Source organism: Lathamus discolor, chromosome Z (assembly GCF_037157495.1).
Source record: "Lathamus discolor isolate bLatDis1 chromosome Z, bLatDis1.hap1, whole genome shotgun sequence".
Classification (NCBI taxonomy): domain Eukaryota; kingdom Metazoa; phylum Chordata; class Aves; order Psittaciformes; family Psittacidae; genus Lathamus; species Lathamus discolor.
The window spans coordinates 90752497-90771106 of record NC_088909.1 but is presented as its reverse complement, the minus strand read 5'-3'; the positions used below and the strand labels follow the sequence as shown (position 1 = coordinate 90771106).

The window sequence follows — 18610 nt, the reverse complement described above, 5'->3', positions numbered from 1 at the left end:
ATTCCCAGTGCCAGCACTGTCAGGTTTCATCAAAAGCTGTAACCTGCATACGCAGCTCCTGACCTCTGTGAAAGTCAGAGTTATTTTAACTTAAAGCTGACCATTGTAACTTTGTGATATCAGCACCAGTGACTACTAGAATTCACTCATTTCTGACATCTTTTCTCTGACCTTATTTTTAAAAGAAAGACAAATTTGTATTCTTACTGTTATTGAAATTCTTAACCAATATGGCTGAGAATAATTTCTTTTTTTAAGTGTTTGGAGTTACTCTGTGCTATTGAGGGAATTCTTCTCTTGCCACAGAAATGCTAAGCATTGTTTTATATTTTCTTGCATACATTTTGCTTAACAGTCTTTAAGACAGATGCCACCTGTGCCCTGAGTAGCACAGTGCCTGTTGCCAAGGAAACAACATTCTCTTGCATCCCTTTCTCTTCCCTCCGCCTCTCCTTATTCCAGTGTCTCAGCATTCCTTGCATCAAGGACAAATAGAAGAAAGTTTCCATGACTGCTGACATACATGAAAAAATTACAACTTCCAATACTTGCATAAAGTATCACAATGCTCCAGCAATATCACAAATATCATAAATATCATAATTTCTGACAATATCATAAATTCTGACTTTTCATTAAAACTTTTGCCATGAATATGACAATTCAAAAGAATAATAATCTATAATAAGGGTATTTATAAGCATCACACTACTGCTAAGAGCTGCAGCATATAGACTGTTGATCTTGCTCAGACATATGCACAAGAGTAGTCTTGCTTGCTCTGAGGAAGAAATGTCTTTACCATAAGTGCCTGCAGCCCAGTGGAACAACTCATTACACGTAAACACAGGCACAAAGATTTTCCTTAACAATATACAGACAAGTCTTAGTAGTCAATTACTTGCAACAAAAACCAAAACCCAATCTAAAGAGTAAAGGCAAATCACAGAAAACTCTCCATTCTTATCATGCTGGGTCTCCTATAAAGCTCTTATTTCCCACAAGCTCACTTCTAGTTGTCTGGGTACCTAAATGAGAGGTAAGGCAACCTGAGCTGGAGATGATGCTTTAATTCCCAGAGTTAGAGAAGAACACCTGCACACCATTATCTGACAGCCTTTTCTTGGGAAACAAAACCAGTTCCATATTAATGTAAAAAACAAAGACAGAAGAGAAGAGGAGCCCAGGCTCCATTTAGTCATAGAATAAACTCCAAACACAGAAACAGACTCAGCAATGGGTAGTGTTAATCAGCCGCCAGAGAAATCATGGCTTAACTATTCAAGTATCAACTCAAACAAAAACTGCATCCATTTCTGGCTTCAGCAGACAGAATAGGAACTACAACCAGGCAGTAAACGTTACGTTTTCAGACCTTCCAATGCCATTAAAACATAGAAGGAGACAGAGGTGCCACCAGGTCCTTGGGTGCACCAAACAGCCATGCCTGCTTTGCCCAGGCTGGCCCCCTCCCCAGCCACCTTCTGCCCTGGTCCCAGCCCCATCCCTGCTGTCCCCAACAACGCTTCCCACATGTGAAACTTCACACCCAGCTTGCCTTAATGACATGCAACACAGGACAGCAGTCTGCTGCTCCCCACCTGCACAACAGCTAGCTAGATAGGTATTTCACATATTGAAGGATATCACAGTACATAATTCTGCCTTGTATCTTGGATCATCATCCTGTATCACTGAAGGAAGTAAGATTTATATTCACAGACTTCTCTAAGCCCACTGCTAAAATTTAACTATAAGGGAAGCACTTCATAATGCAAAAACATAGACACCCCTATGTTTGAAGAAGACAGTCCTAATGACTTTCCTAAATTTTTAATAGAAATGATCCTGCATCATGTAACAGCCAAATTTGTCACTGTATTTTCAGGAAACATGCTAAAGCCAAAGTAAGCTGCTGGGCTTGCTGTCTTTCAAGATAATATATTTGAATTAAAACACACTATTTTGAAGTCAACACATTTCACAGCGATGTAAATGTCTGAACTGCATTTTCAAAAAAATTTCTGTGCTCCATGTCCTGGGTTCACCAGTAGCCATTTTTCTCCTTCTTAGTAGCTGGTGCAAGCTCTGTGTTTTGACTTCCAGCCTGGGAAGACAGCTGATAACACCAATTGTCTTTAATTGTTGCTAAGTAATGCTTATTCTGGCCAAGGACTTTGTGAGTCTCATGCTCTGCCAGGGATGAGGGGAGGCGGGGAGGAAGCAGAGACAGGACACCTGACCCAAGCTAGCCAAAGAGGTATTCCATACCACAGCACGTCATGCCCAGGATGTAACCGAGCGTTACCCGGAAGGGCAGGCACTGCAGGGCTGGAGGAGGTATCGGTCGGTGCTCAGCTGGGGGGAGTGTGGCGAGTTATTGTTTGGCTGGTGTTGAGGTGTTGTATTCTTTCCTCTTGTTATTTCCTTTATCATTATTATTATTGGTGGTAGCAGTAGTGATTTGTGTTATACCTTAGTTACTGGGCTGTTCTTATCTCAGCTCGTGGGAGTTGCATTCTTTTCAATTCTCCTCTCCGTCCCTCTAGGAACAGGGGGAGGGCAAGAAGGGAACGGGAGTGAGTGAACAAGCTGTGTGGCTGGGTTTAAACCACGACAGTTATTTTTGGCGCCCAACATGAGGCACGAACCCACGACCCTGAGATTAAGAGTCTCATGCTCTACCGACTGACCTAGCCGGGCTAGCTTGCACCAGCTACTAAGAAGGAGAAAAACGGCTACTAGTGAACCCAGGACACTCCAGAAAGATGTTAAAACCACCCCAGTTACTTCAATTTAGTGAAACAATAGAGAGGAGAAATCTATCATTTTCATCCAAAAATGTGCTCTCAATGTAGTCTGCTAGTCAAGAAAATTGACAGAATGCTTATTTTTATTGTAATTACTGCTGAAATTAATTTTTACTATCAGGAAGAGAGTGAAATTGAAAGCTCTTCTTTTTGCCAGCCCTGCAAAATGTAATTTCAAAAGTGGTCAAATTTCGATAGCCACATGCTTTTCAGCAAAAAAGTTTCACACTGATCTAACTCACAATTTAAGTGCTTCTAAAAGGACTCTCTCAAAAGATGATGGTTATTTTGATACATAAGAAGTCCCAACAGATCACAAACATCTTATTATAGTGTTAGCAGTGCACCACTGCAAGTAATTTTATTCCCATTTTTGCCCTTTTCAGCACCAGACAGAGACAATGAACAGATCACAGAATGGCTGGAAAATATGTAAGTTAAAATTTCTAATGAATCAACGCAGATGTTCCCTGCATATGCTCGGAAATTTGATTATACAAAGTGAATATTCTCTATGTTGATTATATTTTTAGTTTATAATATTTTATTCTAAAATACACTAGGCAACCTAAATACACTTATCTGAAGTTTTTTATGTCCTTCCATCATTTAAATCCTACAGATAGGCAATTAAAAGGCATTTCAATCTCTCTTACTTTGCAACAAAATCAAGATGCAGGAAGAAATAAATATTATCCAGCTTAAATTTATTCTTAAAGTCATTAAAAAAGGGCAAAGAACAGGATATTTAAATAATATTTTCATATAAAAATAAGTACACATTAATATTTCAAAGAACACTATATTCATGATGCATTACTGTGCTCATGTTTTAGCTCATGTGAGATCAACATATGTGAGTAAAATTAGTAGTCATCTGAATTAGAAAAATAGAATACCAGGGTGTTCTTATCAAATATTTCTACCTTTCTATAAAGTTTCAACAATTAGGACTAGAATTAATATTTTCATATAGCTCCAAAATAATTAACTCATGCTTCTCTAAGAGGCATTTTGCTCATTTCTGCTAATATTTTTCACAGTCATAGATAATAGAATCATAGAATGGTTACGATTGGAAAGGACCTTAAGATCATCTAGTTCCACCCATGAGCAGGTATGTCTCACACTAGAGCATGTTGCCCAAGATTCTGACCATCCTGGCCTTGAACACTGCCAGGGATGGAGCATTTACCACTTCTCTGGGCAACCTGTTCCAGTGCCTCACCACCATCACAGTAAAGAACTTCCTCCTTATTCTTAACCTGAACTTCCTCTATTTTAGTCTGAAGTCACTAAACCCCTTGCCCTATAACTACAGTCCCTGCTGAAGAGTCCCTCCCCAGCATCCTTGTAGGCCCCCCTTCAGATACTGGAAGGCAGCTATGAGGTCTCCATGCAGCCTTCTCTTCTCCAGGCTGAACAGCCCCAGCTTTCTCAGACTATCTTCATACGGGAGGTGCTTCAGTCCCCTGGTCATCCTCATAGCCCTCCTCTGGACTTGTTCCAACAATTCCATGTCCATTTTATGTTGAGGACACCAGAACTGCACACAATACTCCAGGTGAGGTCTCAAGAGAGCAGAGGGGCAGGATCACCTCCTTTGACCCGCTGCTGGTCATGCTCCTTTCGATGCAGCCCAGGATACGGTTGGCTTTCTGGGCTGCGAGTGCACACTGAAGCTGGCTCATGTTAAGTTTCTCATCAACCAACACCCCCAAGTCCTTCTCCACAGGGCTGCTCTGAATCTCTTCTCTGCCCAACCTGTAGCTGTGCCTGGATAGCCCCATTTCCTTCTTGCCGGGAAGCGACACTCCTGAGATTGTAGCCAGTGATCCTTGAATATCGCCAAACAGTCTTGGGCCCCCCTGCCCTCTAGGGCTATATCCCATGGAACCTTAAGCAGGTTCCTGAAGAGGCCAAAGTCTGCTCTCTTGAAGTCCAGCGCAGTCAGCTTGCTGCACGCTCTTCTCGCTGCCCTGAGGATCAGGAACTCAACCATCTCATGATCACTACATCCAAGGCTGCCCTGGAGCATCACATTTCCAACCAGCCCTTCCCTGTTGGTGAGCACAAGGTCAAGCATGACACCTCTCCTTGTCGGCTCTTCTTTTACTTGCAGAAGGAAGTTGTCTTCCACACAATCGAGGAACCTCCTGGATTGCTTGTGCCGGGACGTGCCATCCCTCCAACAGGTATCGGGGTGGTTGAAGTCCCCCATGAGGACAAGGGCCTGTGAGCATGAGGCTGTTCCTACTGTTTATAGAGGGCTTCATCAACACAGTCCTCCTGATCAGGTGGCCTGTGGCAGACCCCAACAGTAATGTCCTCATTGCAGCTCTCCCTCTGGCCCTGACCCACAAGCTCTCCATTGGCCCATCATCCATCCCTGTGCAGAGTTCCATACACTCCAGACAGTCATTGACATAAACAGCTACACCCCCTCCCCATCTGTCCAGCCTGTCTTTCCTAAAGAGCCTATAACCTTCCAACATTCCAGTCATATGAGCCATCCCACTAGGTTTCTGTGATGCCAATGATATCATATCCCTGTAGACATGAACATGTGTCTAATTCCTCTTGTTTGCTAAGGGCGTTTGTACAGTCATCTGAGCCAAGCTCTGAATAAAGCCAACTCATTGGCTGGAGTGCCTGTAGTAGCTCTGCATTACTCTGAGCATTCATTACAGCTGCTGGCATCTGACTGGTAGTTTGGGGATGGATTGGTGCCCCCCTCCCCAACAAACCCAGTTTTAATAACCATTACTGCTGCCTTGACCAACCTAGCAAGTCTCCATTCAAAGCAGCTCTTCTCCTTTTGTCATACTAGCCCCATCAGATGATAGCAATAATCTGCTCATGAATAAATACCCATACCCAAATTCTATTTGCTTTGCTATTCCAGTCTTAACAGGAGGTGCTGCTGAGAAGCTGAAGAAGAATAAATCTGAGTATAATGCAGACTGTGATACTGAGCCAAAATACCTATTCCTAGGTGAACAAAACTCCCACTGAAAATACCTCAATAGACAATTGAGTTTTTTAGAACCTATAATTCTTATAATTTAAAACAATTTTTCATGTCTAATGTAGTACTTTAAAAATATTCATTGCTCCAACTCCAGCTGCATAAAGGAAGCCCTGTTGTTCTTCTGTAGTCTACATTCATATCATTGGTATTTGTTAACACTAGGACATATTTTATAACATGTTTTACAACACTTAAACTGATGGACTGCTGCATAACGAAGGCATCTGCAGATAGTGTCCTAATGCTTAGTGTGACTCAAAGGGCCTTAGGGATGATTCAAGGACATTCTAACCCTTCTGGTGTTTTTTTGGAAGTGGTGCAAAAAGTAGTTTTTATTCCTCATAATGAAGGCTTAATCAGAACACCCCCTGAATAAAAGCTTTTTTCATTTTAGACAACCATTATGTGAGATCTTACATCACCTTGACAACAGCCATACGTATCACAGCATATGGAAATATATACTATCTGCATCTTAAGTAACAGATGATAGTTTAATTAAGGGAAATTACACGAGAAATTGTGAAGTTAGAAGGGACTATTCAACACCTAAATGAACCTCTCGAATAATGCAGATTGTAAAACTGTCCTAAACTAATTTGTTTGAAACAGGAGATATCTCTAACAACGTATTATTGAAGAATCCATAGCAAACCTTAGTATATTCACTTAGTAACCACCTGTTCTATTTAAAATGTAAATACTGTTTCTTCTGCAAATTTGCTAGCTTCAGCTTTCAGACATTCAAAGTTTGTTTTTTTAATATTTATCTCCCAGGTAAAATGTCCTTTCTTTATTAAACTGTTGTTCATTTGTCAGTATGTCTGTTCTGTCACTGGATTACCTTTCAGTTCTTTGTTGGAGAAATAAAATGGATCGAACTCCCTCATTTTATCAACACAGTATATTTTTTGCAATTTTAAAACTTTTTACTTTTTCACAAATGGATTTCTGTTCTGCCTGCTTCTCAAACTAAAGAACAAAAATATTAATTACATCCTTTTGCTTTCTTAAGATTGTAAGGCTGACATCTTTAATTTCATATTATATAAAGTGGATTGCTAAATTGATTTGTCTGATCCTGAAAACACATTTTTAATTCTCTTAGGTTTAGATTCTTCCTTCCATCCTTTCACTTTATTAATTTTCTACACTCATTAGTTTCTATTTTATATACTTTGCTATTCACATCTTCTGTTTTTGTCATAATCCACATACAGTTGTTTCAAATAAATATTTGTCTTGTTTGATCAAGATATTTTTGCTTCCCTTGACTGAATTTTATGGTTTTATTGTGCTAAAAATAAAAAAAACACCACTGCAGACAGTTGTCCATACTCAAAGTTGACAATGCACAAGCAAGGTCTGAATATGAGCTTTGTAATAAAGATCACTAAGGGTTTTCAGGGCAACTGAAAGGTAAATTATTTTTGCATAGGCTGTCCCTTATTACATTTTAGGATCAAAGGTAGCCAGCATCTTCCCTTATCTCAAGACATTTCTCCACTTCAAAGCCCTGGTGTCTTCCTGTTTCAGACATTACATAGTTTTGAAAATACAGGAGAATATAGGCAATACTCAGACAAGACTTGATAAAGGACAAATTATTATTTGGCAAATTAAAGTTGAGTGTGTTTTATTTTAAAGTTTAATCCTTTTTTCTCCTTTGTCAGACCAGATTCTTGCATAAATCCTTGCTCTGCTATACAAGTTAAACTCTGCTGGACTTACCGTAACAAAGCTTCTTTTTGGAACGGTCAGGATCAGAGTCTCAGCCTTTCAACTCTCTGTGCATGATCAAGTATATAAACTAAATAAATACAACACTTTTTATCCACACTAACCCTTTTTTTTTTTATTTTTTTTTTTTCTAATCCTTCCCTGCAGTGATAAACCTTTCCAGTATAGTTTCTTTCCTTGGTACAGTTCCAGATTCCTCAGTCTGGTGGGTTGAAAAGATAGCAAAAATGTTTTCACAAAACAGCAAGTCTAGTAATTCCAGCAAACCTTGAATGGAAGGGAGATCATCAGGGCATTTAGCAAAATCTATTATTGCAACAATACTAGAAAATGTCCACCAACCTAACTAAGAATTGATTTTACCATCAACATTCTTCTTGGAATATGTTCAAGCAACATTATTAGCATTAGACTGCTGAAAGAGGAGCAGGAAATTGCATTTCTTTGCTTCTTGATTGCCTCTTACAAATGCATTATGTAGGTGTTCATAGCATACACACCAATATTCACAGAAAATATCAATATTTACAGAAAGAAATCTAATAATGGGAAGAAAAGGCACAAATATTTAGTATATAAATCAGCATATTTTTGAAACAGGAAATTATTTAAATTGTCTTACATTTAAATTTTCAGAACTAAAGTATTTTTTCTTTTTGACAGATCATTTCTATTACTAGATCCTTAGGTTAGGTACTAAGGATAACTGGATGTCTCTAAATGTCTCAAAGGGAAGTTTCCCTTCCAGTGGTTTAAAGTACAGATCAGTCCAGGTATCATGACAAGATTAAATAGAGAACTATGTTATTATGAAATGACTCAGTTCCTGCAGTCAGCCAAGGACAAACTGTGTTGGTATCCTACCTTTTAACCACAATTGGTCTTAAATTATAAGGACATAACATCAACATATTATTTTAAAAAAGAAATATAAATCCTAATTAATTCAACCTAGAGAAACCACTTCTTGAAATCTACATTTTCATTTATATTGACTCTTTAGTGCAAAAGTCGCACCTACATCATTTCTACCATTTATTTTTCTAAGTGGTTAGGACCAAATTACTTGATCTTAATCACTTGCACATCTTTAAAATAGGTATAAAATTTCATAGGAAAAGCTTTATGATAAGGTTGTATTGTTTGCTGTAAATGACCACGCAGAATAAATCACCGGAGCATCCTACAGCAGGGGGAGCTCTACGACAAGCTGTATGATCTAACATCGCACCAAAGCCAGAAACAAATTATAAATGTACTAGGAGAACGGAATGCATGGAGGATAGGGACTTGATGAGAGAAAAATGAAGCAAAAGTCTGAAAACATTTTCAAAATATATCTGAGATACAGAGAGAAAATATTAGTAACTCAAAATATAATGCTAAATACAGAACACTATTGTATGGATTAAAATTTACTAGAGAATAGCATAAAAGTTGTAAGGGAGTTCCTACTTACAACTATGGCCAGAGGTGGGAAGGAAGTGAAAGTAAAGCCAGTAATAAATATGAAAATCAGTTTGACAGACCTTCTAAAATAAGAGTTTCAGGTAAACAAGCTCTGAATGCATCACTGAATTCCTTCTTGCAAAGGAAAAAAAAGAAAAAAAAAGTATTTGAAGAACAAGAATTCACATTCCCAACATGCTTAACACACCATTTTCTTATATCAGTAAGCTACACTAGATTTCATTGGTGTCTTCACATCAATTTGCACTTCTAAAACTGGTAATTTAAACATTTCTTTTCAAGACTCTGGTTGCTTTTTTTCCCAAGCTGTTTTTTGTTGTTCTGTCTTGCACACTAATCTTGGCCTCGGGGTCAGACAGCTAAAAACAAAAATGCCATCTGAATGTCTATTCGTTTGTATAATTAGGTAGATAAATGCGAAATGTGATCAAGTTCTCAAGTTCACAGTCTGGTGAAAGCAAATATTTTATGCAAATTGTAAGTGAGAGCAGAAAATTTGTCTTCAGAAGATGACCACAGCTCTCCTGCCCACTGCAATGTCAACATCCCTGCTTATACAGCTAAAAGCAATACAGAGCTACAAAGAAACTGTATGTATCATACTGTCCTAAAAGAAAGGAAAAAAAAAAAAGCCCAGAATTTTATCAATGCACCTTTTGAAATTAGCAAATACTCACTCGCAACAATTCATTTGCATCAGTATTGGTTTATTTTTCAAAAAACAATGTGTACTGCACGTGATTCAATAACAGAAAGAAGAAAATAGGGACATGAAGATAAAAGAAATTCTAGAAACTATAGTAACGGAAGGCCTTAGGACTTTTTTATTTGAGAGCCAAACGATAATAAAGTCTGACCTAATGAAATTCAATTAACAGTTGTTTCCCACTTTAACTAGGAAAAAAAAATCATTTATACATTTCTGGGAAATAAGTAAAATAAACAAAATTGGTGAACATCTTAAGGTAACTCTATGAACAGCAACAATTATGAATAGGAGACACTGTGAACATGTGTGTAAGAGGGCAATGCCATGCAGAATCTTATTTACTAATCTTTCTCATCCTAAAAGTAGTATTTCCTAGCCTCAATAGTTGTTAAAACAGGGTATGGTCACTAATCTTTTTTTCCTTTGGCACAGGCTGGAAATTATCAGGTATTTCTGAAAAGACCACTCTGTGAACTGCTTTGTGTATGTGGGTGAGGAAAGTCCTCACATGGACTTTAAGCAAACCAGCTGTCATTTGGAAGCTTATCTGGCTATGCCTCTCCTGGTATGCTCAGCAGTAAAATGTTATCACTGGTTTCTAAAAATATCTGGCATCATTTGAAATCCACTATTGCATTTAACTCCATAATAATCTGCAGCAGTGAATCACATAGACTAATAAAGTATGAAACTCCGTTTCTTGAATTTCTTTTATAATTATCTTGAATCAGAATGCATACAGTGGCCTTGTTCGCTGTTTCTCTAGGATAAGGTAATTGAAAGGCAGACCACATCCTCTGTAGTTTTTTAATAACTCTGAAAATTACATTTAACTAGCAACCAGAGGCAGTGAGTGGACCTACAATGGTAGAGATGATGGTTTTTCCAACTTCAGAGATTGTAAAGGATTTCTGCACAAATCCCAGCTACAAAATTATGACTTTGCAGTTGAGGCTGTAAAGCTTTAGCTTCCTTGCTGGAGGTTTCTCCTGCCTATACTTCCAGTGACTCAGCCAGGATAGCAGGTATCACACCAGGTCACATGTATACACATTTTACACACTTCCGAAGTCATAGCTGTATTGAAGTGCAGAGAGCAGTTCTGTCACTGAGAGATAAGCTACCACTTTAAAATAGAGTCTACAGAGCCAAAAAGAGACGTGACATGAACTATGGGGCTAATATGCAAAACACATGTGCTTCCTCCTTAAGAAAGCATACAAAAAAGCTGTTAATAAAATGAACAAAAAGTAGATACTGCAGGTGCTTAAGCTGACCTGCAGAGCACTTGTTGTGTGGGAGTAAACGACACAGTTCACTGCTTAACTCTGACACAGAAGTGTGATTAGGGACTGGATTTCCTTAGTATCCTCCCATCTTCCTTCCCATCACGCAATCCCACCTTCAAGAGAATAAATTCATTGTTCGGAGTAGACAAGTAAATTTGGCTATTAAAAGAATTTATCATCTCAAAAATTTCACGTTAGAATAAGAACAGAAACAATCCCAAAGAGCTATTAAAAATGAAATGCTTTTTTTTTGTACTGAAGATCAGGATATTCTGAAATCAAAAGCTGGTAAAGAAAGGTGTTACTGCTTGCAGAGCCATGTAGTTAAAGATATCAGAGGAATGGGTAAATTCTAAGGGTAAATTCTATTTCCTCTCTTACACAGGGGTAAGAAAATCCTGGAAAAGCAGGATAAAAAAAAACCAACAACCACAACCAAAAAACAAAACCAATGAAAAAGGCTCATGATACATATGTGCATGAGAGTGCATGCACGTGAAAGAGAGAGAAATTACTACTTTAAAAATTGCATTTACACCTTTTCAGCACATCAAAGGCAAAGGTAAAAAGGAAAATAAACAAGTAACACAACGTACATCCTCAGTTGCTCAAGAAAGTTATATCTGCTAAATAGGTTTAAGAGTGCACCTGAGATAACTTCTTGACCTAATTATCTTTGCTTTCAAGTTTTGGGCTATTTTTCATCAGCATTATTCCAATTAGTTGAATTGTACCAGTTTCTCTGGGATCTTAAATAGACGTAAGTGGGAACTAAGATGAAAAACATTTTAATTCATTAGGTAATCCATCAAATGGAAATAAGATGGCCTGGTAAATTGCTATAAGACTAAGTTGAGGGTAGGAAATTAAATAATTGTACATTCTTTAGGCCTTTAAGTTTGTCATAACAGATATTGCAGAGTAAGTATGATTAGGCTTCAAAAAATCTGCCTTTTCATTCTGTCCCAAACAGAGCCCTTAACTGACTTACCTTTGTGTTAAACATCTAATGAATGCAGTGGCTTCAACATATACCTTACGCTTTGGTAAAGGGTGCTATACACAGCAGCAAAAGCATGTTTACTTTCTGATCTAAGTTTAAACATCACTTCAGAATGGGATTCCGTGGATCTGGTAAGTATGAGCTGGTTTCAGATTTTCCTAGATTTTCTTCTGAAAGTTTGTCTCAATCTTCTAAGGTGTACTGTATTCAAAAGGGAAAATAACTTTCATCACATTTGCCCATGCTTGTATTTATCTATTTTGAGAAGCCTTGTTCAGTTCCAATGAAGAAGCGTAAAATATATTTTATCTACTTACCTCAGCATCAAAGAGAATACTTATAATAAAAGTGATTAAATGTGGCAGAAAGGTAACTGTACATATTCTGAAGGCAGCTGCCCTTTCCAGATCACCACCACCGTATACCTGAGCCTGCCAGATGCTACTGTATGCTTGAACATGTTACCCCAAGCACACAGAATTGCTGGGGAGAGTACAGATACATGTGCTGCACGATGCTGCAGACGTGACAGGTTTCCAAGTGGAAAACTCGCACTAAGCAGCACACAAAAAATGCCTAAGATCCACTACTGCTATCTTGTTTCAGAGTACCATGACTTTGAGATGAAGGCCAAAGCTGGTCCACATTGGCTTATTAATTATTTAATTATTTATTAATTATTAATTATCTCTGTTAGTTTAAATATGGAAGGTTATTCACCTTTGATGCAGGCCTGAAACCACATCAGAGAAGAACTGTTCATAATCAACATAAATCTAAACATTAAATGCAAAATCTAATCAACCTGTCAGCTGAATCTTTACAAATTAGTGTTGAGAAATGGATTAGGTTGATCACAGTTCAAAATAAATCTACATCACAAATTGTGTACCAAATCTGGGTTTTTTTCTCTATACTTTTGAGAACATTTAGTTTCTCTGGTGATGTGAATCATTCATAAATAGATCTGTCCTACAGCTATTAGTATCAGAAGTTTAGGAGATAATTTGCAATGTTTTAAAATTCTGCTTCAGCAAGACAATGAAACGTATAAATCGCTATCTGAATAATTAAAAAGTCTGCTTAGTTTTAAAACTCTAAACACGTTTTCTAGCCAAATTAAGTAATGCTCTTCTGGTTGCTCTTTCTCACAGAAGGAGTATGCAAAGACCTACCAAGTCGACACAGGAAAATATACAATACACTGCTCGAACAGTTATCTCCCAGCCAAAGAGCATATTCACACAAGCATATAAAACTAGTAGTTAGGGAATCTATTTCCTATTTTCCCCAGGGATCAGTGCCAAGAACACAAGAGTCTAGTTTCATAATATTGTTATATAGGCTAAAATTTGCTCGTAACACTTGCAGCACCCCAGGTACATATATTACACAAAATATCTGATGAGATCTCTTCATTGCCAGCACTGAAAGCTCTACAGCTAGAAATTTCTTAATATTTTTAAGATATTATGATCCAAAAGACAAGCAGACAAAAAAAAAAACCTTGTTTACTCAACATAATTGAAAAAAAATTCAATTCAGAGTTATTGTAAAAGCTTGTTAACAACTTTCACTGTTTTAATAACTACTTCAAAGACTTTTGTCAAAATAATGACAGGATATTCTATTTTCTCCTTCAATATAACAGAAGCAGCATCATACTGTTAGGTATTAGGCCTAAGAATTAAAAAATATTGATCAAATAATGATACAGGAAATACTTGGTACAGAATTAGCAGGATCAAATGAAATTTAACCCAATGTGTTTGTGAAACTAGCTGAAATAATATCTAAATTGGAAGTGACTTTTTTCGTTAACTGCAGAACAATGGTAAGAGCACAGAGTACTGGAGGGGCACATAATGCCAATATGTACAAGAGAAAATGCCAGCTTAATTTCAACACTAAAAGCAAATTGCTAATCAGTTGGTAAGAACCTAGAGGATAAGCTGATAATAAGCAGCCAAAACAGCTTATAATTTTGCAGACCATTATAACTTTCTTTGACAAAGTAACTGGTCAGATATATAGGTTGAAAGTAGAAGCTGTAAGTTTCATCTATCTTGATTTTAGCAAAACTTTGTGTACTGCTTTTTGTGACTTACACAGAACTGACACTGGGATATCTGGACAAGATTCAGAAGCACATATCATGGACAAAAGTAAGAATAGTTAACAACTTCTATCAAGTTATAAAAGCACATATTGCATCCATCAGTCCAGATTGTCTCATGCCAGATGTTTCCATTAGTGATTTGAAGTAAAGCACAAAGTGATAAAAAGTTTTACAAGTAGAAAAGGAATGAAGACATTTAAGAGAGATGGAGCAGCATGTAAGTGACCTTGATAACCTGGACATTGAGAATAATGGCATTTAAGACACAAGCACTGTGTAAAATGTTTTTGGAAAATAGTCAGATCTACCTAATGCCAAAAAAGAAATTAATGTAATGATACACTGGATTACAACTCAGTTTCATCCAGCAGCAGTCTCAGTGCTGTTGCAGAATAGGAAATTTCACTTTTGCAAATTATTAGTAGAAATTATTATCTACAAGAAACGAGCATCAATTCCATTATTTAATTTGAACTGGGAAAGCCTCCAGATTAAACAACATGCCAATTTGGGGCACAGAAATGTGTCGAACAGTAACTCCCCAACCACCTGGAGCCAGTGAGTCATCACCAACACTCAAAAACTCTGTTTACCAAAATACACTTCTGTCAGTACGCTTTACACTGGAAAATCTACATAAAACCTGTGTTGTGTGAGGTCCTCTTAGGATAAACTTGTCTACGCACTAATGTAAAGTGTCCCAATAAGCAACGATGTTACCAACATCTATACAGAAGGGTCATGATTAATCTCAGCAAGGAAAGACCAGGAAAAAAATACAACAGCTTCTGATGGCTCCTCTGATAGAGTAAAAAAATATGCACCTATTGATTACTCTCCATGCCCTCTGAGCTTAGACAAGAAGCTTGCTTAATTTGCAGCTAGGAGAATCTGGCCCGGAAACCCTTTTAAAGATAATGATGGCCAAAAACTGGAATAGATTATCCTGTTAATGGGATATTATACACAACAGGTCAGCTAGGTTACATAAAAATCTTCATAAATTTGGCTGGCTAGATGTGCTCCTGCATCAAACTATCACATAATGACTACTTCAGATACCTTCATCCTTCTAATTCTGGTAGAAATATTAATACCTATTCCATTCAACTTTCAAAATTATTTTGCAGGCAAGCAATATAAAAGTTAATTTCTGACTGATACGTGGATCTATTAAAATCTTAAAGGAACATTTGTAAATTGGATGATAAATGGAGCAAATTATTTAGATAACTGTAAGTTATGGAAGGGGAAATAAATGCTGTTTTCAGATTTATGAATGACAACTGTCAACACTTAGAGTCCCTAAGGGATGTCATCAGCATCATTATTTTTCTGAGCTACTGCATACTTTAGGGACCATGCCTACTCTGCTAGCTGCTGCAAAGAACAGCAACAACAAACACAATCCCTATCTCAAAAACTTTAGAATCTAAAGGAAAAAGGCAGACAGACAGACCCTGATGAATTAACATAGCCAGGAAAAGACAGCAAGATAATGAGATAGTACAGGTCAGCATGGGAGGGTACAGGCATAGCGTATCAGAAAGTCCGGTAACAGTTCAGATTTTCTGCATGTTGTGGCACAGAGTGGGATACAGACTTAACTAAGAACCTGCGCAATATTTCTCAACAGAGCAGATTAGTGTAAATAGGCTTGGTTTACATTCAATAGTCTTAAGGGGGGGGGGAGGGGGAGGGGGAAGAGAAGCAGATAGGTAAATTAATTTTTCATTTCCATTTGACTGCTTCTGAAAACTAATACCTCTTTCTGGACTCTTTTCAGACTGTTCTCATGGAAAATTAAAATACTGACTGCCAAGAAAGGCACTGGAGATTTTGCTTCTTCCCTCCAGTTTAGGTACATAACTTCCTATCTCAAAATCAATAGGCATTAGGCACTTAAACAGTTCTGCACAGCACTGCACAGTGTAAACACAGAATAAATTATGCTGAGAAAAAGGACATAGATCTTAACCCCAAACCCATTTATAGATGTGTTAACAGTCTGTATATCAAACTACCTGTCCTTTTACCACTCCAATTTTCTCCTTTACCGCATATTTTTGAGATATGTGTATTGAAGCTTGTGTTTTCACAATGTTTATTAATCAACCATGCAATAACTTTAAATTTGGCCTAGATTTCCCAAAACAGATAATCTGTAAATTCTCTCAACTATTACTGATATTGAATGGATACCACTTCAAAATTCATTATTATATATTAAAGTAGCAAAATAAAAAGTAGGACACAGTGAGAAGGAATGTAAAAATGTGGCAGATTCAACTATACATAGAAAGCAAACATATGAGAAAAACATATTTTAATTTCCTCTTTTTATGTAGAAATAGAGAACTTAAGAATGGTTGAAGAAATGCTCAAAGCCATACTGTTGAAGTTATAAGATTAAGGCATAGTCTAAAAATTAATAGGGCTAGAAGGTATTGCAAGAAGCAGGCAAATAAATAAACTGTGCCAAAGCATGCCAATGCAAACAATTTGGAGCATGCTTATACAACTTCCTAAACCCCAGTATTGAAGCACATTACTTTTTTAATCCCAAATACATAGTTTCAGACCTAGATTAAATGTCCCATAATTTTTTATGGTTGCAGTAGACTCCTAGGCTATGTATGAATAAAATAGATGAATATGCTACATTTTGACAAAATTATTTTTCAAAATAGAATCTGAAAAAAACAATACAAGATGTTTTGAACTCACAATTCTGCCAGCAAAATGCAAATACAGAGAAAAAGTTCCATTCCAAATACTTTTCCAGCTAATTTAAGAAGAAATATAAATTCATTTAAAAATAGAGGTCTGTGAGACATAATAGAACAATAAGAGGAAACATCCCTGGCACCAGCTTACTCATTCTAGAACTACAAAAGGTCTAGAGAACCCAAGCATACATCCTGCATGTGGTTTTCCTTGGCATTATTTACTGCTGGGAATGTTCCTGCCTGCTGTGTAAAGCCTCGCCAGTTTTTGTGCAGAGCACTAAGCCTCACAGTCACTCTGGTTGGTACTTAGGATGCAGGATTATGATGGAATTCTTAAAATAATACACAGCATAAAAAGCACAAGGAAGGGACATTTGCTCTGCAGCCTGCATATTGTTCATCATACAAAAGAACAGGAATATCTAATCCTGCTAAATGGACAAAACATGGCACTTTCTGAAACCACTATAATATTGCCTATGTTACGCCTACTTGGACTGTGTAGAAAATCACTGGTGCAGCATGTTATTAAGGGGTCCAAGGCAAGGGGTTTGGAATCAGATGATCTTAAGGTCCTTTCCAACCCTAACTATTCTATGATGCTGTCACTCTATATTACTAATGATTTTCTCTCAAACCCTTCTTAAAATCCTCACCATTAGGATATCAATGAGAAAGTTGCCAATGGCCTCAGCAGGATCAGGTTTTACTAATTTCTTTGAAGAACAATTTAAGATATTATTCACTATTATATAATCATAATTTGAAATGGCTAGGGCATTTTGCTATAAAATTTCACTAATAATGTACCCTTCCACCATAATTACAATTGAAATCATATACATCTTAATGCTTCTGAGTCACAGCAGAAGACAGAGAATGGCAGAACTGAACTGCACAGGTTTACAGTTCAAAAACTCTGTAAATATCCCCTCTTTCTTCTTATTCTTCCATTAACACAGTTTTTTTTCCAGGGCTGCCTTGAAACGTCAGGTGTTCCCAAGGAAGGAAAAAATGTTTCTACATAAATACTATGAGAATCTAAATGGGGTCTTTTCAGGCAACAGCACTGTAGATGCTTTTTTCTATATGGCTGTTCGGAGCTGTAATTTTAAAACCTCACATTCTTAGGCTATTAGGTAACTACCTCCACGTCAGTTATTCTCTGTTCCAGTGTAAAGGTGACTTCCATGCAAAACAAGTCATCTTCTTAGATTATTTAAAAAACAGAAGCGATTGCTTTCAGGGATTTTCTTATTTAATGAATGAAATCAGATGACTTAAACACCTTTTTTAAAGCCAACTTTACTGTTAACTGTTGCTACAATCTGAAGTGACGTCTCTTCAGCGTCTTCAGATAACTGAACTTTGGGATTTATTCAAGAAGCATGCCTTTCAAAATGAATGCAATGCACTCTATATAATTTACATAATTTATGAACTTTAATGATGTTTCTGAATTTTTAATGCAAAAAAATTTGCCATTTTCTCCAGGAAATTTGTATGGATATATTGAAATTCTGCAGGTACTGTTAAGGCAAATACCTTAATAGAGATTTGCGTGTTCCCATTCAGTCTTATTTCTACTTACCAGGCTCTTGTCTCCTACCAGAAGTTACCCTGCACGTGTTTCATTTACCTGTTGGATACCTAATCCTTTCCTTGTGCTGAGTTTCAGTATGTAATTTACTTTTAAAATTCTTCCTTCCA

The 18610-nt window shown here is 37.1% G+C and overlaps 1 protein-coding gene and 1 non-coding gene across 2 annotated transcripts in view; both read right to left on the bottom strand.

Moving 5' to 3' along the window:
* The window catches only part of LOC136004829 (3',5'-cyclic-AMP phosphodiesterase 4D), a 353696-nt gene that overhangs the window by 238923 nt on the left and 96163 nt on the right, over window positions 1-18610 (bottom strand). The gene's annotated exons all lie outside the window — the stretch shown is intronic.
* Window positions 2631-2703, bottom strand: TRNAK-CUU (transfer RNA lysine (anticodon CUU)). The gene has a single exon. It is a non-coding gene; the product is annotated as a tRNA-Lys (tRNA).